Raw genomic sequence first — 23602 nt, 5'->3', positions numbered from 1 at the left:
GAAGAAAGGAAGCACAGTCTGCGCATCGGGTTGGTAAATGATAGTGGACGTGTCTCCCTCGGCTTGGTTTCATTCTAGAGATTGGGGCAGAAGGCAAGGAAATGGAGAAGCAACGTGGGAGGAAATTTAGGGGGGGATTTTTTTTTAACAGCATTCAGACAAATTTGCTTTCACTATGTGAAGTTCAAAATCCATGTGTGCATTCCTTGCCAAATGCCAAGTGGCATTGCTCAACCTGTGGTCCATGTCTGCTTATTGCCTGATGGAATCCATCATCCCATTTTCTTCATTGGAAACACTCTCGATTCTGTCTGGTGATCCATGTGGCTTTGGAGAAGGTGCTGCCCACCTGTCTGCAAGAGTTGGCCATGACAGCTGATTCAGGAAGGGAAATGTGACCTAAATGACTGCAGTTAGGATTGGTCTTGCTGAGGCTCAAAATTGCCATAGCCATTCGGTAGGAAGCCAGCCTGAGAACAAAACTTTTAAGATAAATGAAATAGGGATCCTGATAGTATTATAAACCTCTAGATCAAACTGTGCCTGAAATTCTCTCAGTCCTGAGGCTTCCAAGCCATTTATGTTATTCATTATTATTATTATTTCAATTTAGATACATTCTTTATTACACATTACTATAATGATTCTAACAAACATGTAAAATGGTGATTCTATTTTTGCAGATGTCTAAATGTGCCCAATCCTGTACCAATTAATTACTGGGAATTAGGGAGAATTGCCAATTCTCTCTATTCATTTCCCCTTTCTTTCCTCCAAAGATATGAAAAATTCCTTCTCTCTCCCTTTACAGCTCAATTCAATTTTTTCCTTTTGCACAAACTGGTCCAATCTTGTTCCTGATCTTAAAAAATCACCACCTCCTCCTTGCTTCCGTGAGATGGTAATTGTAATCCTCAAGCAGCATTTGCCATACTTTCTTCTGGTTGTTTACTTATAGGATGGTCCTCTTCAATGACATTTTGTATCTCCCTGGAACAGAACCTTGCCCATAGTGTGTACTCAAAAAATGCACGTGTACATTTAATTTATTCCTTCATCTTTCATAATTGTCAGACATGGTGCCAGCAGTTTGGGATTCAAAGATGAATACCCTAGTCTTGGTTTTTTAAAAGGATATAATCTAGGAATGTGAATTTTGAGTGCCTATTTCTATTAATTTTTATGTTATTAGTTTCTGTGTAGAATAGTAACTAAATCATATCTGTAATATATAACCACTTACTTATTTATAAATCATATGGATGCAGTACTGTGCTAATATATTATTAACGTTACAAAATTTAAAGTAAACATTAGATGAGCTAAAATTAAGCATAAATCAAAGAACTTCAGCTTACTGCTGCATCCTATCAGATCAGCTTGGTACACTCTAGATCTCCAGCTCCACTCCCAAGACCATTGGCCCAGCGGCTCAGAGCCCAAGTCTCTAGACAGCTTGGGAGTTTCAGGTCTGGCCTTCCCAGGATGAGAGGGAGCAGATGGAGATGACCCCCTGTTGCTCTGACCCAGGGGCTTCCAGGGGTGCCGGAAGAGCTGGTGATGGGCTGTTTACATGACTTTGCTTCTCATTCTTCAAGCTCCAAGGGGCTTCAAAGTAGGAAATGCCTGGGTCCCTGCCAGAGAAGCATCACATCTCCCCTTCTCCTGGAGCAGCCTGCAGGAAGCAGGCTTCCTGTGGGGACCTACTGAGAATGTGCTCCAGTGAGCATGGGTCTTGCTCTTCCCCAGAGTTCTGCTCACAGGATTCCTTGCAAGACCAATTGCCAGTTGTGTGTGGAATCCCACAGGGTCAAACAAGTGTTTCTCCAGCTCAGCCTCTCTCTCCTTGCTCAGCATCATCCATATTAAACCCCATGGGCTTGGCCCTAACCTTGATGCCCCAAGGTCTTTTTGGCTCCCTGCCTCCCAGAGTCTCCAGCCAGGCAGAACTAAGGGGCTCAGTGTTGATTTCATTTGCTCTGTGCCCACTGGACATTTTTAAAAGGGCAGACAGAGCAAGTGAAGTGAACCGGAATGCTTTTGTGTCTTTTTTCTCCCCTCACAATAGCCCCATGAGGTTTGAAATATCCCATTTCACAATGTGACAAACAAGGTGGGGGAGTTTAATGACTTCCCCCAAGGTCCATTGATATGCAGAAGAGCCAGGATTCAAACCAGAGTTCTGGCTTTGGTTACTTTCTTTCTTCCTATTGCCCTGCTCTGCTCTGTCTCATTCCTGCTGGTAGAAGCAATCAGCTGTCAAAGTGTTAGTCTATCTTATTTATAAGCAGGTAGAATATACATAGAAACCATCTTCAGAGTTGGGGGAAGCCTTAGAAGTAGTGTTCATTTCATCTTCCTGTTGTGGTGCTTAATGTAGTGATGCTTTTATCAATCCACGCATCTGATTGTACATGCCCCCGAGGTGAACTGACTTACCCTAAGCTGCAGCTGGGGTGATGATCAATTAATTTTTCAAGCCTGTATTTTCTTGCTGCCACCCTATAGACACATATGAAGAAAATAGTGCAGAGCTCTATAATTATAGCACATTTTAACATTTTATACCAACTCAGAATTTAACTAGAAAATAGATCATTTTTTAAATTCTCATAACCACCCTGTGAGGTAAGTAAGTGTTCCTTTCCCCAGTTTGTGGCTGAGGCCACAGCCCTGCTCCTGTATGGCTGGGGACTTAATGATCACAGAACTCTGCTGCCTGCCCTGTGCTCCTCTTTCCACATGTGAGTGTCCCTAACAGCAAGCTTTCAGTTTTATGTTTTATGCAGAAGTTTATAACACCATGAAATATTTCAGTTCCCCGAGATGTGAGCACCATCTCGTGCATGAGGAGGCCGGGGACATAGCAAGTCTAGCGGAATATCCCAGACCATATTGAGGGCTACTGCTGCGTCTGCCTTTTCATTCAACCAGGAGAACAAAAGGGGCCTGAGTTATCTGCTGATGAGACATTTCACTTCCTTAACTTCCGCATTTAAGCAACCATTTGTGTTAAACAGATGGGAAAGAAAAACATAAAGGTATTTCTAAAATATAACAAATAAAAATGAAAGACATGGCTTAATCAGAAAAGCCACAGCCGAGCACTGGATGATTGAGTTGTCCTTCCTATAGTATTAATAGGAACAGCAGCAGTAGGCACATTCTGGGGGCCTGAGCCGGCTTTATATGTTCTGTTATTTATAAATGCTCCAACAAATTCTAAGACGAAAGGGTGATATTCTGATTACCATTTTTCTAACTTTATAGAAAGAAAAACAGTAAAACAAGACTGGGACTCCATGGGATCTGCTTGGCCTTGGGGCCTAGACCCACTGAGTGCACATGGAGCCCTACTGTGCTCCTGGCACTTTCTCCATTTAGTGGCAAACACATAGGGAAGCTTGCTCTTTTTAAAGGACTTCCTCTTAGGCCACCTTCTTTAAAAGATTCCTTTGGTAACTCAAGACTCAAAGGCTTATAGAATCAAATGCCTTTGTCAGATGTCCTTGTCAAAAAACCTCAAGATAATGACAGTGTTCTTCTTATAATTTTATTTTCAGTCAAAGTGGAAACGGAAATACTTTCTATTGAGTGCCAAGGCCAGGAATGGCCCTAGATGTTTGACTCGGTTTCCTAAATTCATCTGTAATTATGTTGTAAACAGAGACCCAGAGAAGGATATTATCATGTGAGAAAATCAAAGAACCAGAGAAAAATCCAGTATTAGGAAACCTGCAACTCTCTGACCCCTACCTAGTACCTGTCCCTCTGTACAGTTCTGCAAAATCCAATTTAATACAGCATCAGTTTCACGCAGCTAATTTCAGCAAATAGTGAGTACCCATGGTACCTGGAAGAAGTGCTGGTGGGGACACAAGGTAATAGAGGACCAGCTGAGATGTGTGGCATCATGTGTTCAATGGGAGGCTTCCATGATCCAAGGTCAAGTGTGACGAGTGCTGTAACAGTTGTCTCAACACAGTCTTTGGAGTAGAAATGAGCAAAGAAACACCACAGCTGGAGAGGAGGGCATAGCCGAGAGTCAGGAAGGGCTTCCTAGAGTAGGCCTCCATTGCACTGAATTGAGAGCATGACAATTCAATGAAGGAGGCGGCAAACAGACAGAGATAGGAAAGGGCCTGTAAGGATGCTGCAAATACTCATGCCAGTGTTACAGTCACAGTGGAATGCGGCCCTACATTGAACCATGCTTGAGCTGGTTACAATCCAAGAGCATCTTTTGTCTTCATTACTTCTCTCTAGGAAGCTCACTCTGGGGGATGTTGGTGCATCCAGGAGACCAGATACATTGCACCTCTCTTCTCCATCTGAAGATTGAAAACTTTGAGAAGACAGACAGAAAATGAACATAGAAGACCAGATCTGGCCTTGGCGCTGCAGAATGACTAACTTCAGGATAGATTTTTGAAAGCAAAGCACACCTGAGAAGTGTGCTCCCCATGTAGACAGTCAGGCATGCTGGCCCAGGGTAGACATCTCTAGGATCGGGGGTGGTGGGAAATTCCCAAGTAAGACTGGCAGGAAGGCAGCTGTGTCCTCCGCAAAGCTTGCTCCAAGGAGGAAAGTGGGAGGAGAGTAGCTGGGCATGCTGGATGTATTCTTGCCAATTTAGCAATGAAAAAAGCCACCATTCCTCACTGTGAAAGGTGCTGAGTGATGATGGAATTAGCCATGCGTTGACTCCCTTCCTGTGTGTCTGTGGCTCCTTCCTAGGATTTTCCACTGATGGACTGATCTCAATCAGTACCAAATGTTCTGGGGTTTGCTTGAGTAAAGTGTAGAACCTTTAAAATAAATTTAAATGTCCACAACAGTGTGGTCATCCTAACTCAAGCCTTTTTCCAGGATACAACCTTCCCCTCCTGAGTTAAGCCAAATTCCGGCATGGATGTTTGCAGTGGTGCATGGGTAGGAAAAGTCTTCTCTATGTCCCATGCTCTTTTTGTTCTCTCCCTGCTCCCTGGCCAAGGTGTCTGAGCATTCCACAGTCAAGTACCGGAGGAGAGGGCTCATGTAAAAGAGCTCACCGCAGGTAAGTGTATAATTGGGTGAAAGTTCATACTGGCCATGGGACAAATACCCTGTCTGTCTCTCAAAAGTTCACTTTTGAGGACATATTTCAGAAGCATACTTTGACTAGAGACTTGTCCTAGAAACTGCTATCCACAATTGCCATAACATGGTGGATGCTGCCTCTCTAATTGATCCTTCCAAACTCTTCTCCTGCCCTTGGGGCTCTCACAATCCATCCTTGAAGACTCTACTTCAGGGTCACAGTTGGAGAACCCTGCTTGGCCCTGAGAAAGACTCCCTCTCCTTCCTCTGCTGGGTTATCAGCTCTCCTAGTAGTAGTCTCCAGGCAAAGGTCATGTGCTACCCAAGTTCCCCCTCACACAAGTTCAGCTACTGAAGGGCCCCACCGCAGTACTTTCCACTGGATTTTGGTAAGGAGTATGTCCCTCCTTCCTCTTCAGGCTCCAGCAGGTTGCAATGCAGAAGGGTGGAAAGAGATGAGGGATGCATAATGTCTGTTGTACATATAAAATTGTATATATCATTATATATGTGTATATATATATATATATATATATATATATATATATATATATATGTAGCAAACAGGCTTAGCCTTCATTTTGGATGTGGCTGATGGGCATCTATTATTTCAATCTTTAGCCATCCTGCTCACAAGCAGACAGAAGGGCTCCCAATCACCAGTTTCTTATGCTAACGTTTATTGAGAGCTTAACTGTGTGCCAAACACTATGCTGATCTCTGATCACTTCATTTAATCTTCAGAATGATTTGCTGGGAAGGCAGTATTTTATCACTGAGGAAAAGGAAATGTAATGATTCAATTTAGTGCAGCAATCGCTGTATACCCGATAATAAATAAATCCAGGCAGTCTGGCAAATCCTATATGATGCTTCTGCATTGAGTTGCTTTCCCCTAGACAGCAGTTGGGAATCATACTAGGGCCAACATTTTGGAAGGAAACCATATTTATATACCACTGATCTGAGCACACCAATTTGCTTGAACAGAGCATAGAGGATTCAGTAATAGAAGTTAGAGAGGAAATGGGTGGCTACCCTTTGAAACCAATAGATGAGGCACTATAGAGTGGACTTGACCTTCCCTCTTGTTAGGAAGTGATTTTTGGAAAATTATTGTACTATCTGAGTCTTGGTTTCAAGTTCATAAAGTGGATGTGTGTGTGTGTGTGTGTGTGTGTGTGTGTGTCCCTAGATACAGCTATAGAAATGGGAGTGACCTGAGAAATAATGAAATGCTGCAAGTGCTCATGAAATAGTATAAAATGTTAGATAATTGAAGGCTGAAATTATTATTGTAGACAATGATAATAATCATTTACTAAGTACTTGTTATATGCCAAGTAATGATCTAAGCACCTTTTATGTATCTAATTGTTTAATTTTCACAACATAGAGTCAGAAGATGGTACAATTACCATATTCTTTTATAGAAGAATAAAGCCAGGTATGGAGGAGATGGATGAGTCATGGTTTACTCAGTGTTCACATAGCTAGAAAGTGGCAGGCTGGCGTATGAGCACTGGTACCCATGAGGCGGGACCATGAGTAACCAACCAGTATTACTGCAATAGTATTCAGAACATCCTAGGACCTCTGTGGCTCTTCTCAGCCATAATCAGTGGTAATGTATCACCATAATTACTTTATGCAACTCTTTAGGCAATAGGAAACCAATTAGAGTACCACAATATTATCAGAGTCTATTTGAGAAATAAATATTTCTTACTACATTATTAATTAAGACACCAGGCCAGTTAATTGTCTATTACCTGACTTGTATAAACTATTTGAAAATTACTTGGTGGACCCCAGAATTTATCTAACCCATTACTTGTGATACATTTGCAGAAAAGGACAAACAAAAACTGTATGTAGATATTAAAAAATGCAGAGTTCACTCTTGGTTATGTTTCGAGTCTGTCTGGAAAATGCCTTGGTTTAAGACACGTACAGCATAAATTCTTTGGGAAGCAGAAAGAGATTTCACTTTATTACCCCTTTCACCAACAGAGCCTAATCTGCTTGCAATGATTTAATCAGCAGCAGTGAACTGTTTGCACAAAACCCCCTACATAAATCAAAAACTTCCAATGCACATTTATTTCTGACTTTTCTAGTGACCTGTAACCAGCTGGGTTAGCCATCTGTTAGCCATCCCTGAATAACCACAGCATCAGAGCAGATCCTACTTTTTAAATCAATGTTCACTGGCTTTTTAGCTGGTTTTGTACAGTCAGGTTTTGGAAAGTGCATTTTCTTTTAAATGTGCAGGTTTGAATTTTTTTTTTCTTTTTTCTTTTTTTGTCAGACATGAGTTTATTTAAAAGTGCAAAGTCTCCCCTTCTTTGCTTCCTTCCCCTCAACTCTTCCTTCCTTCCCTGCTTATGCCTGATTCAGTTAGTTTTCTTTGAAGATACAGCAATTTAGATGAATTCAAGTAAAATTTAAAAATGTAAGAAAAGTTATGCTGAGTGAATTTGAGGGCACTCTGAATGTAGAGAAGAGCAGAACCACTGCCTTTTCTATTTCCACCAATAGTTTCCTCACATTTTCTCCAAACACTCTGCCTGACACCCAATTCCAAAGCCATTTCTAAGTATAGTCATATGTGTATGGTAAGGACAAGGATACATTTTGAGAACTGTATTTTAGATGAATTTCTTATGTATGACATCATAGACTATACTAAAACAAACTGAGTTGGTCACATCAAGTCTAGGCAATATAGCCTTATGAGAATCACTGTCCTATATGTGACCCATTGTTGACCAACATGTAATTTATGTAATACTCGATTGTGCCAATGTCTACGGGAACTAGCCATTGCTAAATAATGAACCACTCCAAACCCTAGTGACTCAAAACAACAGGCATTTCTTAGCTTGAGTCTGCAGTTTGTCTGGGAAGGTCTGCTGATCTAGCCAGGCTCCTCAATTCTTATGGATTGTGAGGAGATATCACTGGCACATGTGAGGTCATCTGCTGGTCAGACTGGCTTTCTGGATCATGGCTGGGTCTTGAAAAACATCTGGCACCTTGTTTTGGAGAAATGAGCTTCACATGGTCTCTCACAGGGAAATGGCTGGGCCTTGTTTAAAAGATAGGGGGAGGATCCAGGGAAATGAGCAGAAATGGGGGAGGACATGCAATACCTGGGTCCAGGCCAGGACTTCCACTATGTCTAATTGTCAAAGTATGTGCCACAACAAGTCCAATTCAAGGTGGGAGTGGAGAAATAGATGTTGCTTATTACAAAACCACATTGCAAAGGGTATAGTTGCTACTTTTGCAAACAATCTACTGTAAGACAAGAACCGCAGTCCTGAAACATCTAAGTGACAGGAGAACACGTGGCCACATTTATGACATCACCCTGGGGTAAACTGGCTCAGGTTGCTTCTGTCATTCTTTCCTGCTACTCAAGACTCAGCACTCACCATTTCTGGCACTGAGGCCAGTAGGACAGAAAACTCAATGTACAACTTCACCAGGATCCATGTAATAGTGAATGGAGAGCTCTAAAGAACACTGAAGTCCTTGTGCAATGTGAAAGGAAGGAGGTGTTGAAAAGATAAGGGATAATACTTTGCACATGGCTTTCAAGGGACTGAGAGTGCTAAGAGGTAGAGGTATGCAGCTCTGAATGAGGGGATGTTACTGAGCTATTTTATTTAAGTCTTCTAATACCAAATCACTAGGGCCTCCACTTAGAGGACTCTGTAGATGGCATACCAAGACTTGATGGATCACAAGTGATTGCCAAGGAGACATAAAAGCATTTTAGGAACTTTGCAAGGAACACCTCTTCCTCATTCCCGGCATTCTATGAAAAAAGTTCAGTGTGTCACTCCGGGGCCTTTCTTTGCCACTCTGGCCTGTGAGTTGGTGAAATGACTTACCTGGATGGCATATTTGGAAGAATAACTGGGGGAGGCTCAGCTTAGTTCCTTTCATCTTGGGAGTTTCAGGAAAGAGAGGCCTGCCCAAGTCCAACAGGCTGAGTTTAGGTAGGTTGGTCTCTTCAGTTCCAGAGTTTTGTGTTTTCAAACCCAGTAGACCAGCTACCTTAGGGAGTAAGTAAGTACCTTTCATCTTGGAGTCCATCTGTACCAAATATCATGTGTAGTATCCATATTTCTATGCTTCATTTTCTTACTTGTTCACAATTCCAAAGAAGAGGAAGTTCTAATTTTGTGGGTCCCTCTGGCAACCCCAAGAGCAAAATGATTATCAGCAGGATAAAACAATTTGGAATATTTTAGAGACACTGGCTCATATTCCTAGACTAGCAGTTATGGGGTGAGGTCTGAAGCTAGATAGGCATGTGAGAGTCAGATAAAGGTAAACTCGCATGCTTTACTACAGGCTTTACACGGAAGGCCTCAGATGAGAGCTTTTGTAAGTTGGTTGTTTCTTTAATTCATGGGATAGACATTAAGAAAATGTCAGTGTTTTGGAAAACATACCAGGTTTCGTTGAAAATCGTCTTCCAGAGACTCAAATAAAATGCCATGGAGCCAAGTCCTGGATGACATAGACTCTGCACAGCTGAGAATCAAGAAATGAGACCGAACAGCTAAGGAAAAGGAAGAGCAAGGAATGGGGGTGGGGGGTGGGTGGATGTGTGGGGGGTGGGGGGTGGGGAGAGCTCTCTTTCAACTAGTACAGGTTGACTGTCTCTCACTACCTGCTCAATACCTGCTCTGCTTCAGTTTGAAATTGTTCATCTCTGAATCTAGGAGGACTCAGAAGTGATCCAATCCATTTTTCCCATAGGCTCAGGGACTTGCCCAAAGTCTCACAGTTCACCTTTCAATATTCCATTTCAGCTCCCAAACTTGCTCTGCTTCTATGTTCACCATCTTGTGTTGCTGTTCTGGAACCAGGCGGAAAAGGAGGGTTAATTCTAAACACAACCTGCTTTATCTGTCCTGCAATTAAATTCACTCCCTGAATACTTGTCTGTTAAATTCTGGAGCGTTCTCATCGCACTTGCATTGAAGTAAAGCATATTATTAATCATGCCAGTTCTCTGCTCAAAAGATGTCATTCAACAAGTGTGTCATCCTTAAAGAAAAGGAGCACAGTAAAACACCATGTCCCTCCCCATTCTCAAGGATGTAGCCAAGTCAAGGGAACAATGCAAGTGGCCCTGGACCAGAATGTCCAGATCATCACTGTCTTGAACAACACTGACTCCCTCTCTCTTTCTCATATACTAGAAACTAGTGTCAAACCAGTGCTACCTGTAGAAATGACTTTCTTGCTTGTCGGCCAAAGCAGCTGTCCATTGGAATGCTGATTATAAGATGCAAAAATGCAAGCTGATGACGTCAGTGCTTACATAGCCTAACCTGCAACACTCCTCTGCCTGCAGTGATTGCCATGGAGCAGAGCCCTGAGGAAAGGATAAGGGCTACTCATCTGGCTGGCCACCACTGGACATTCTGGTGAAGCACCATGAGGGACAGAGGTGCAACCCGTCTAGCTTATTACCCCTGGACTCTCCCTCCCAGTAAGAAGTCTCAATAAACCCTATGTCTCACATGCCATCTCCTGGTGTCCTCTGTGTTCTCTTGGCTACCTACCCCACTGTCCTAGCACAGCTAGTCTGTGGACAGGACAATCAGGATGTAAGACCTTTGAAACATAAGATTCTAGAAGGTCTTTGGCTGCAATATTCCATTTTTCCTTCCTTTCGTGAAGTCCTGAGCTTGGACTGGGTGATAGGAGGAGACCAGATTGGTGAACTAAGATTAAAAAAAATACCATATTTGCTCCAGACCACTTTTCATTCTTATCTGAATTGATGCCATGCCTCTGTCTGCTAAACACCATAGTTTCAACACCACCTATTACCTTTTGCAGTTAAACCTCCCACAAAGTTTTCATTCAAAGCAAAGGTTGGGAAACTCAGGTCCTCGGATTGACATCCTGTTGTAATAGTTTTATTAAAACAATCACACCCATACATTAAAACATTGTCTATGACAGTTTTCAGACAACAGAAACATTGAGAAGTCATAATACATACCCTGCTGCCCACAAAGCTGAAAATATTTACATCCTGACATTTACAGGAAAAGTTTGTTTTAGAAGGTTAGCCACAGAATACTCTCCTTTTACCTCTCCTATAATAAATCATGGTTATTAATAATAATCACCACTGACAGAAGGGTTATGAGATCTCAGACTGAAAACACTTTTCATATGATAGCATTTGATGTCCATGCAATGTCCGTGGAGTAGATGTAATTCTTCACAAACTACAGATAAGTAAACAAAGCACAGAATGGGAGGCAGCTAACCAGTTCCAAACATAAGCAGTAGAATTGGAATTTGAACACCAATTTTTTGGACGCTGAAGTCTGTACATTGATCTATTCTCCAGATGATTGTGTGTATCTCTTCTGTTCTGGGCTCAATGTTCATTTCCTCTTTGTTCAGTGCTCCACAGAGCACCTCGTGCATGGTATTCTACCATCCTGATTAGTCTCTAAGTGCATGCATAGCTATATTGGAGAGCAAAGGAGAAAGAAACCGAGGGGGCACATTTAAAGCCATCAACTATCTTTGGTACTTGGAATGAAGGCAGGGGTATGGATTATTCTTGTTATTATCAAAATCTAAGCTCCTTGAAGGCAGAGGTGCATATCTCTACTTGTAGCAACTAAAACATGAGTCTTACATGGGCTCAGGAAAAAGCTTGAGAACTAGAATGCTAGCAACTAAGCATTCTACTCATGTTGCAAATTATCTTGAGTAAAACATACTTCTAAGTCCATTTGTTATTAATATATAAAGAAAATTTGATTTGTTGATGTTCAAGGTTTTATTACAAAGCATATGCAAATCTATATGACTATAACAACACTTTGGGTATATGTTGTGGTGGTGGGCCAAAATATCTGATAAGAACAACTCAGAGGAGGGAAAGTTTATTTTGACGCAGGTTTTCTAGGTTCAATCCACAGCTCTGGGCCTGAGGTGAAGAAGGGCCTGGAAGAGGAAAACAGCTCAGGACATGGCCACCAGAAAGCAGAGAGATAGCTCTGCTAAACATGCACATCATATAAAACCCAAAGGCACCCCCCCTCCCATCATGACATACTTCTTCCAGGCACATCCACCTGATCCATATAAGTGGAGTAATCCCTCGATTAGGTCACAGATCTCATAATGTGATCATTTCACCTCTGCACGTTTTTGCCTTATCTCACATGTGAGATATCCAGGGACAATGTGTATCCAACCCATAAAAATATATTTATCATGGAATCCTTGGAAAAAGGAAGAGAGGTAACTTTCACAATGTGCCTGGGACGTGCAGGCAGGGTCAGGGCACGTGTCACGAAGTTCTGAGAGGGAGGCGCAACCCACCACTGTTATAAGTAATTTAATCTGGGGTTTTTGTTTATTTTTTATTGTCTTTGTGGTACTGGGGATTGAACTCAGGACCTCATGCATGCTAAACAAGTGCTCTACCACGGAGCACTCCCCAGCCTATGATTAAGTGGAGGCTCAGAGGTGTTAGCAAAGTTTCCTAAGTCAGGCAGACAATGAGATCCAAGGAGAGATTCCAACCCAGGCCACAGTACAAGTCACGCATTCTTCTCACCACATCCAGGTTTTGCACCATGCAGTTGCACATCTGGCCCTAAATGAAGACAGTTGTTCATGTGGTTGGGAAAAATTAGAAGAAGAGCATAATCATAGAGCGTGATTAGAGCGAGACTGAAATGTTCAGACCTTCTGAGTCACAAACTTCCTGATGCTGAGCTCTGAGATGATCCATCTTACCAGTTCTTGGAAACATAATACTAGTGTCACCATCAGCCTCAGCATGGGCTTTCGTGGTTCATGTCTGATAAATAGGACAGGCCATTAGAGGCTCTGCTCAGTCCTGTAAATACACCATCAGGCATTTCCTCAGCAGTCTTCATATTCATCAAAGTGGACCGAATCACTCTTGTTAAACCCAGAGCAAAAGCTGAACACTTAATTTGGCACCTGCTTCATGGTGCTGAAAACAATACAGTATATAAAGTGTTGCAAGTTCTTTTCAACTTTGTTTTTAAAACAGAGATGCTAATGAAAAATAATAATAGTCAATTCATAAATAGCAATTTCCATTTTTATGTACTATGCCAACGAATACTCCCTCGGTGTCCTGATGTAGGAGCACATACTGATCCATATTTTACAGACAAGGTGCACAGGCTCTGGAAAGCTAAAAGTCTTGCCAACCGTGACTAACCTTTGTTGACCCCGTGATGGCCAGGCACCCCCCAAGCAGTCATACACATCAGCTGCCTGGATCTTCACGAGGGGCAGAGCCAGACCACAAGGCAGGCTCCCCAAGCCGAGTTCCATCACCTCCCTCCACACAAGCCCTTCTCTCTATGGGTGAGGACGGCCTGCCATTTCCCTCTCATTTTGTTCTTCATAGGATTGCTTCCCTTGTGGGGTTTTCCTTAGAATCATAAGACAGACAGACAGATAGACAGAAAGACATAAGACAGCATGGCCAGAAATTGTATGGTGCTTTCTTGTTTACAAATCAACTTTGCTAGAAATGTTTGATGTTTTTCTTATAACGAGCCCGGGATACAGTTATTATTAAATTTAAGATACAGATTAAAATCAGCAAAGAATGAAAAGTGCCAGCACAAAGGTGGACAGGCCTTCAGTACTAGTCCACATTTCTCCCTCACCCCACTGCTGCCTGTGTCTACCCTCTCTAAATGATCAATAATTCATCCTAACCCTATGTTCTCCACCAACATCCCAAAGCTGATTCTGCAATGGAGAAGATTCCAGATAAGTGAACTGAAGCGGGCCTTCACCGTCCTGCCTCCTCCTGGCCTCTGCCCTGGTGGTGCACTAACAGACAACCCAGGTTTCCTGCGGTGCTTTTAGGGAGAATTGATTTCATGATGATGGTGAGGACTGCCTTTCACCTCATGCACAAGGAAAGTCTGTGTGGGTGGTTCCAGCTATAAGAAACGCTGCTCCAGGATCTGCCTGGCCGTGACTCACTTCCAGGAGTCTCTGTCTGCAACATCTGTTCAATTTGCTTTTTCTCTCTTGCATCATGATTTTAAGATACCCTGGTAAAGCAAAACACACGTACCGCCGTTCTACCAAGGAACCACTTCAAACAAGCATGGATGTTGATAGGCAGAAAATGCATCAACCTTTAATGTTTTTCTACACAGGTTCTTATTTTGTGCATAGTCTAACAAGGGAAGAATCGGGCAGAGTGGAATCTGATGTTCTCGGTAACTTGTTCTTGATAGACAATGTGCCTGCATTCATAAACCATGGACCTACTAGAATAATTCATCCCTTTCTTCAATATTCAGATTTTCTCACTCAAGTTCCCAGAGAGGCCTTGATGTGCTGTCCCCTGTCAATTGCAAAAGCCAATTTTCCTGAATAATATTCCTCTGCCTTTATGACCACTCTGATTTATGCATTACCTTTGTCACGGGGTCTATTCTCTGAGATTTTTTTTCCCAATAACCTCCCTGAAGCTAGCATGAATTATCTTCTTGAAAATTTAGTAAATGCTGCAGTTTTATGCTGTTTCTTAAGAACTCTGACCCTGTTTAAAACTAATCTCAAATAAATTTTTATTTCTAAACTCACTGTTTTGCATACAAAAATTTGCTGTGCAGTGTGGATTACTCATATGCTAAACCTTATTTCAGAGGCTAAGAGCCGGCAGGTGCAATGCACCAGTACAGGAGCTATGTCTTATTCATCTCAGAATCTGCATACTCAGTCATACTCCAACTCAGTCATACTCCAACTAGGATTGCATAGGCTATAATTAGATTGTTCAGGATCAACTCCCGGATGAGCCAGTAACTACTGTTTAACTTTGGACACATGTGTCAACCTCTCTGAGTCTCCTTTTCCTCATCTGCAATGCTAATCATAATGCTCATGTGATACATTTGGGTGGCAGATTAAACAGATCTAAATGAATCCATCTAAGTTAAGCGAACAGTACAATGTCTAACACAAAGTCATTGCATAAAATGGTAGTTATTACTATTAGAGATAAGGCTTATTAAAAGTTGAATTAATCTTGAATACATTTGGAAATTATGAAGTCTAGGATTTTCTGTCACATAAAATTACATAGAAGTTGCTGAGATGTAATGGAAAGACAAAATGTATTTATGATCATGTTCCTGGCTTTGAGTCCTTCACTGTGATTTTTTTGTGGGCCAGTTTCTGGGTCACTCTGAGATTTTTGGTTTGTGTTGGTAACAATGGATAGCACTAATAATTATTGTCTGAATTTGTCATAAAAACTATGTTTGTGGAGTTTTCAAAATTTGAACTCTCCAAACCTTTGTTCAAAGGACTTTTCAAAGAAGCCCAAAGAATAAGGAAAGGGAATAAATACACAGAACAAAGCTGACTTCATGAACTTGAACCAGGGGTGGCTGAGAGCTCAGGGTAGCCTGAGTCCCCCTCTCACCACACTCTATTCCTTTCCAGCCACCAGACAGTAGGAAAATCATCTCTCCAGGGCGATGAAATCCCAGAGCAATGAACCACTGTCCTGCCACAAGGCATGAGTGTGCTGCCTAGTGTTTCCTCTGTCTCTCCTTCTGTGGTTCCAAATATTTCCACGATGCATCATATTCTTCCTGGATTGGGAGAAAAGATCCCAATGGCTCTAACCGAGGGGGCTTTTGGAAAGCCCAGGGCTTTGCACCAGTAAGCGCCATTGAGGTTGCGAATGAGGGTGAAGGAAATGTGAGAAAACGACAGCCTCCACCAAATAAGGGTTTTGGAGGTGCAGACCCCGCATTGTGAGAGCAGTCTTTTTCTATTTATGGAACTATTTGACTGGCATTTCACTGAATATGAATTCACTGATGATTGATACATTTGATAAGGAAGGGAGAATAAAACCAAGATTTAAAATTAGAAGGAGCTTTCAAGACCAATTTACTCCCAACTCTTCATTTTTCAGATGAAGACTTTAATACCTGGAGAATTCAGGTGCTTTCCCAACTAACATAAGCAGCCATGTTTCTAGGCTTGTCCTAAGGTGGATTGAGGACGTTGGTCAGAAAAGCTCAATTCTTATTAAGATGGTGAGGTCATCTCTCTGAGTAAATGTCACACATTTAGTGTGGATAGTAGGGAGAATAAAATATATACACATCTACTCTTGAAGGAATTCAATCAGACCTATCTAGATAGGATAGACCGATGACAGTTGGACAATCAACATCTTTAAGAACCTCCAGGACTTCAGACACTGTTTGAAACACCTTATGTACTATATTTTCTTTAATCTCTACAAGGTCCTATGCAGATATTCTATATGATTACTCCCATTTCACAAATGAGGAAGTCGAGGCATTGAGAAGCAGCCATCCTGCAGAAGTTTCCCCAGCCAGGGTCACGGAGTAAAGAGAATTTGGAAAATGTGACTCCAGAGTCCCAATTTCTAACTACTTTGCTGAGCTCCTGAGGACAGACCCTCTAAACCTTGTAGGACAGGGGCCGGGAGGTGGGACACGGTGGGAAATGGCCCCTGGTGTGATGAGCTGAAGTCCAGGCATCATTCCAGGCCTGTGCTCAGGGCTTGCTTCCTGTGTGGCCACCCACCGAGAACTTACTGCCTTCCACCCTCATGCCCTCCTTCCACCGTCCTGCCACATGCACTCCCCTACAGAGTGGGGTTCTCCCAATCACCTTCCCAAACCTCCGTTCCTTCTCCTCCCTCTGCATGTCCCTGAGTCCTCCTTGCAATCATTCCTGCATAGGCTGTGCATCCCAGCTACCCACCCCCTCATCAGTTTACATGGCTGAATTGGAGAAGACAGAAGGGAGGACATGGGGCTGACCTTCTCACCAAGCTCCAGGAGCTGGAACTGATGGACAGCTGGTTTTCCAAATAGTTCCCAGCTGTTGGTAGAGCCAATCAGCCCAGCAGCTATGGCTCTGGACTGGGGTGTCTGGAAGGAGGGGGAGGGTTACAGGGAAGCTATTTCACATGTGACTGTGAAGAGCTGCCTTGTTCAGCTGCATCTTAGAAGCCTGGGGAAGCTTCAGGGAGATGGAAGCCAACAACAGCATTTCCCCTCACAGCATGAAGATGCTCCTTGCCTGGGGACACTGGCGGAGAATGATCCTAGTATTGGGGTTGCACTGGAGGACGCGCATTTCTGCGGTCAGCTGAACTCCCTGTCCCATATGGCTACCTGGAATCTTGGGTCTAGAAGTTTCTACTTTGTCCATTAATGGATTTTCCACCATGACCTACCCCGACTCCAAATAATTGTAAGTAGACAATTAGAAAATGGTGCCAGGGTTGCTTTAATGTGGTCTTCTGGGATCATAAAAGAAAAGTTGGAAAAGACTTTTTGGTACAAGGAATTCCTCACTTTAACTTTCTGCTGAATCTCTCCTGCATGCCCCACTCTTGCAGCCCTTCAGCTATAATACTGGCTCGGCCCCCACCTCTGAATGATGATGGATGTCCCATTGCTTGAAGCCAGTATCTGCTTGCTGCTCACGTTCCTGCCAGTTCTTCAGGGTGTTGCTCAGGAGCTGGCCTCCTCCAGGATGCCCAGCAGAGAGCCACTTCCCCACTCGCATCAAGCCAAGTGTGGCTTCTCCTCCTCTGCTTCCTTGACTCTGAAGCTCTTCCCATTTCTCTTTATTCTCGTCTTGTAGGATCATGTTTAAACAGGCCTCATTCTTTTCCACGAAAGGAAAGAATATTTTAAAAAACAACTATTAATTGAAACTTTCCAATTAAGCTCCAGTCCCAACCAAAATAGAGGATCCATTTGGAGAAACACATTGTCACAGATTGGATTCCCAGGAAGCAGATCCTGAGGCAAAGGCTGGGAGCAGGACATGTGTCACACAGTGATACTGAGAGCACTGGCTGTGGACAGAGAAAGGACAGCATGGGGCAGAGAGAGATGGAGCTGGTCCTGCAGTCCTTGCCGTACAAATGCCACTTACCCTAGAGGGAGGTGTGGAGCTGGAGTGGCCCTGCAGACTTGTCCAAAGTTGTGCCAACGTGACCAGGCCTTCCTAGTTCCACTTCGGTCAGTCATTGGATAATGGTCAGCCTGGCATGGCATGTGACCTTGGGCAAGGTGGCTGTCTGCAAGTAAAGCCACCCTTGAAGGGGCAGACAATGGATGACACTCAGCAGATGGGACAATTTGGCCTTTGTCAAAGGTGAGAGTTGTATCACAGTGTCCACCGAGTTGTTGAAGTCCCCCTTTTCTTCAACCTAGAAGATATTACTATCTAACTGCCCCATGTCCAACATTACTTAGGGTTGTGTCCACTGAGGTCCTGCGGGAAGCAGATATCAAGATGCAGTTAGAAGATCTTTGTTAGAAGGACACTTGTGAATGCCAATGTGGTGGGGGGGGGCATGCACAGACAGAACTGGGGACGGGGCTAATCTTCTTTGTCTGTGACTTCTCCACTCTGTGCCCAGCTCCCCTTTCCTAGTTCCATTCCTGAAGAACGCTGTGACCCCCCGTCTATTGCCAGGTGCTTCACCACACACTCATAGAGGTGGATCTCTAAAGAGCTCACTCACACCCATGACCTTCTAAACTGCCTCCCCCAGAGTCCTGGTTCAGCAGCTGGGTGGGCTAGTGCTGAGATTTCCTAGCAGGCTCTGGCTCAGTCCCCCACCCCAGGGCTGGCTAGGGTAGACCCACTGTCTGTGGTCAAATTCTCATAAACCTGCTTCTGTGATTTTCAGAGTAGTTCTGCTTCTTTGAATCCTGACCCATATGTGTAAGTATTGCGTTTTATTTATAAGATAGCTTGCATGCTGGTATGAGCTTATTTTATTCTGAAAGTTTCCATATTCACCCAGCTTCATGGGCATACGGGATCGCTGGAGGAAGGAATCACTGCTGTATAGTTTCTAAGAAAGCCCATTTTTCACGAGACTTCCCTTGTTCTTCTAGGCCCTGGGGTCTTAGCTGAGGTCACTGCACAAGGAAAAAGGTAGATCCTGAAAGATGACCCTCTGACTAAGATCAGGAAAACCACAGCTGAGTGCTTCTTGTAAGCTCCAAGCCATGTGCTCCTTGTGGTCAACCGCAGCGTTCGTGTTCTCACTGCCTGTTCACAGAGCAATGGCCGGGGAGGGGTGGGGGCTGTGAGCCAATGCTGAGGAGCCTGTCTCTGAGTCAGAATCAAGATGTGGACACGGATGGGGACAGACCACACACACACACACGCACACACACACACACAAGCACACACACACACACACCACGGTTCAATCATGAAAGCAGAACTCCTATGAATGCTATGGAATCCAGACTTTATAAGAATCAGGCCTTAGACACAGGGCCTGCACTAAGCCAGCGGCCTCAGGGAAACCTCAGCCCCATACACGGATTCTGTTTCACTGCATAATCCTTTGCCACCACATACTTGTCACACCCTGGTTTTTTTCTGTCAAAAATTGGTTTATAACCTTTCATTGCATGGTATAATTCTGTTCATCACGCTGCTCAGAAAGAAAAGAGAACAGCAACATACTCACCAGGGGCACGTGGACATGGTTGTGCCTCCTGGCACACTGGGAGCCCCACCTGGAATTCCAGCGCATGCGCTCCGTCTGCCTCTTTCAGAAGCCACGTGGGCGTGGCTAGTTGAGAGCACCAAGATGCTAAGGGTAAATACATCTCCCATGAGTGGCTCTGAGGTTTGTGTGTCAGATAACAAAACCAAATGAATCTTTGAACACACAAGATTAGTTTTCTAAGTCCACACTTCACAACTCTGTAGTGAATTTTCTAGTGTAAACTTTCGATTATAATACACCAATCAATTAAAACTAACACGTTAGCTTTGTTTCTCAGACCAGAAGAATGTTTGCTAAACAGTCATGAAAAAATCATGTGTGAATTTAAACTATTCGATTTTTATGTATAGGTACAAGTATTCCATGCATCTCAATCTTGCACCAATGGCCATTTAGTAATAAATCATTTTTAAGTAATACCAACACAATTTTTAAAGCTTCACATGATTTGTAAAATTTAGCAATTATATATTTTTGCAAAAAAAAAATTGGAATAAAATCTGTGATGATTACACAGTGAAATACAGTAGTCACTGTGTTGGAATTGTGGAGGAGGCTGGTATAGAAAAGTCTGTGAATATCTCTTTGAGATTCTTATTGTATTTGCATAGAATGGGTCCAATTATAGTTCTATTTCTAAATTTTTAAGAAATGTCCATACTGGTTTTCATCATTGTTGTACTTGTTTAAATTCCCACCAACAGTGTTCGGGGATTCCCCCCCCCCGCCCCGCCCCCCCCCACCATCCTCTCCAACACTCAATATAGTTCATCTTTTTAATAGTAGCCATTCAAACAAGCATAAGTGATATCTCAGTGTAATTTTAATTTGCAGTTTCCTGATGATTCAATATTTCTCATATACCTCTTTTTGGTTATTTGTATGTCTTTTCTTGGAGAAATATGTTATGGTTCTGTGTCCACTTTTAGATTGAATCGTTTGTGTTAAAATAGTCAAGGTATGGAAGAAATCCTGGCGTCCATGAATAGATAAGTGGGTAATAGCCAGTGCTACAAGTGAGCCATGGAATACTACTCCACCTTAAAAAAGAAGACCTTGCAGTTGCAACAACATGGCTGAAGCTGGAGAATGACATGTTCAGGGAAATGTCAGGCACAGAGTGACAAACGCTTCATGTCCTCACTGACATGTGCATTAAAGTTAAATTCACAGAAATACAGTAGAAGGTAGAAGGGGTGTGAACTGAGGAGACATTAGTCCAAGGATGTAAAATTTTGTTTAGAAGGAATAAGTTCAAGGGATACATTATTCAATATGGCGACGATAATCAGTAATAATGAACTTATTGGATTCTTGGCTATTTTAAAAAGTACATTTCAAGTATTTTTAGACAACATATGATAAGGATGTGAGGTGATGTGTATGTCACCTAGCTTGCGTTAGCCATTTCACGATGCATACTATTAAATCAAAATTCATGAGGCCTAGAGACCTTGGAAATGGAAAGGCTTACTTCATGATTACAGATGCTAGCCAGAGAAAAGAGCCCGTCCTGAGACAGTTCCTTGGACCACCAGCAGAAACCTGGCCAAGTAGAAGCTGGCAGTATGTCCACTGGAAGTAAAAGGTCAGAGTATTTGGGGAGGACCACGTGGGGAGGAGAAGGCACCAGCTGCTGACCCTGAGCTGCATTAGCCATAGAGGAGGGAGGGGGGGCTACTCGAGGTGGGCAGAGCATTGGGACAGGAGGGTGGTCTGTAAGGAGAGGTATGTGTCCTCCTTGACCTGTGGGGGCTGTGAGCAAGAAGCCATGGCGCCTGGATGATCGTCCTCTGGGCTTGTGGGTCAAAGACTTCAACATTTAGAAATGTAGGGCAGGGTAGGCTCCGTGTTGGTTCCTGTGGGTTTGACCCAGAGCTGTTAGAGGCTCTCTTATCTCTCTTTTCCTCTATCCTTTGGCCTTATAGCTAAATTTAGAAACTCTGTTATGAATACCTATTTTTTTTTAAAAAAAAGAAAGAGACAGGATTTATAGTTAAGGATAGAAATTTTAATGATATGCATATTATTTAAAGCATGATTTCTTTGTGGGCATATTCAAAACTTTCAGAGGCAAATAGATTGTGTTGAACAAATGAGGGAAGAATAAGGAGTCAGGGGCTTAGCTGACAGTTTTCAGGTCTTCATAAATGCAGTGAGGCTGCTATTGATAACGATTTCTGTCATGTCCAGGCACTAAGGCTTGTCTCTATGTGTGCAAAGTTACACTCTAGTTAAATTCAATAAAGTCATCTAGTGACCCCTCCTCCCACCCTAGAAGGGTCTGTGGGAGATCATGAGTCAATCACAGGCCCACCTCTGCATCATATCCCCATGCGTCACCCCCCGCCCCGCTCCCACACACACCCACATACAGGTGAAAAGCTGCTTTTCTCATTGGTTTACTTCTTTTACTTTGAGTATTTCATGTTAGGTTTTCTGGTCTAAGAGCTAATTTTCCCAGAAGCAAAAGTAATAAAATGATCACAACCAATGTTTCTTTTTTACATTTTAATGGCGCTCTGCCCTTTCTAAAGCACTTGGACGTTTGGTCCTGACCACAGTGGGCAGGAAGCTGAGGGTGAAGGCTGAGTCCGAGAAGTCATTTAGCAGAAATGGGACGATGAAGAGCTGCCCAGGGAGGACCTGCTGTCCTTGGTTACGCTGCTGCTTCTCCTCGGGAACAAAAGCGTGAGAGTGAACATCCACACGTGGAAAACCAGGGTGAGATGGGCTCCTGACTCGGAATCACAAGAAGTACAACTGTGACTTACCTTGGAAAAGGTACAATTTGGAAGGAGATTTCAATACATCAACAACTGGATCTAGAGTAAGCCCATCAGGCATTGGCTTCTGGAAGTGCTTAGATTCCTTAAATTATGAGCAAAAAGTTGACAATAAAAGTACCAAGGGAGGCCCTCAGGTCGGAGCTAGCTTTCAGTCAAGGTGGTGGATGCTGAATTCCACCCACACCCTTCTGAGGCCAGAGAAGGCAAGAGGGTGCACAGTTGCCGCCTGCCCTGACTTGGGCTGTGAACCTGAGCCTGGACGGCCCTCAGGCCCTGCAGGGTGGGGTTGCTCCACCTCACTGAAGTTCCTGCTCTTTCCATGCAGAGGAAGGAATGCCCTCCTTCCACACATCCCTGCCCTCAGGCCCTTCCCTTCTCATCAGGAGGCAGGGATGCAACTTCTCCTGCTCAGCTGATGAGGATGTAGGTCACAAGCGCCTCTGGATTTCTCCTGACCCACCAGGTAGGCTAGGGACTTCTCTGAGGTTGAGACCGCCACAGAGGAAAAGCTCATTTCTGTGTCTCATGAAAGTAGATTTTTAACAAATGTTTGTTGACTGAGCTTAGTATCAGGAAGAGGGAAAGGTTTTCATGCTGAGGTCACTTTCCTGTCACCCACCCCAGACTCCACTTTCTCCTGCCTTTTAAAGAGGCCATGTGGGGGGGGGGCAGGGTTGCTGGTTCAGGGAAGGCTCGGAGGTTCTTTGCTGAGCAGAGGCCTTTTCTCACAACCACCCAGTAGACACCCTGGCCTGGGAGCCAATGGGAATGAACATAGAAAAAGAAGCTTCTACCCATCTGGGGGGATTCATTGTGCTTTTGCAAGTCTCTGTTTTCTGGAAAAATCTGATATGAAAATAACATAGGAAGAAAGTTGAAAAATACTAGGTGCCATGTGGGATTCAGGGGAAGACCCACAGAGAGGAGAGAGTGGGAGGTGATTTAGGTCTTGAAATACAGTGTCCTTGGGTCAGAAGTCAAGTCAACCTTCAGAATAGGGTGTGCACTTCAAATCCCTGCAGCTAGGAGCTTCTCAGGGACAGACAGGTCAGTGATCCCTTCTGTGGCTGCACCCAGGCATTCTCGAAGGGATCTTAAAGGTCTGAAGGATGCTAACAGG

The sequence above is a fragment of the Urocitellus parryii genome, chromosome 10, assembly GCF_045843805.1.
Source record: "Urocitellus parryii isolate mUroPar1 chromosome 10, mUroPar1.hap1, whole genome shotgun sequence".
Classification (NCBI taxonomy): Eukaryota; Metazoa; Chordata; class Mammalia; order Rodentia; family Sciuridae; genus Urocitellus; species Urocitellus parryii.
The sequence above is the reverse complement of the archived record's forward strand: the minus strand, read 5'-3'. Positions refer to the sequence as shown.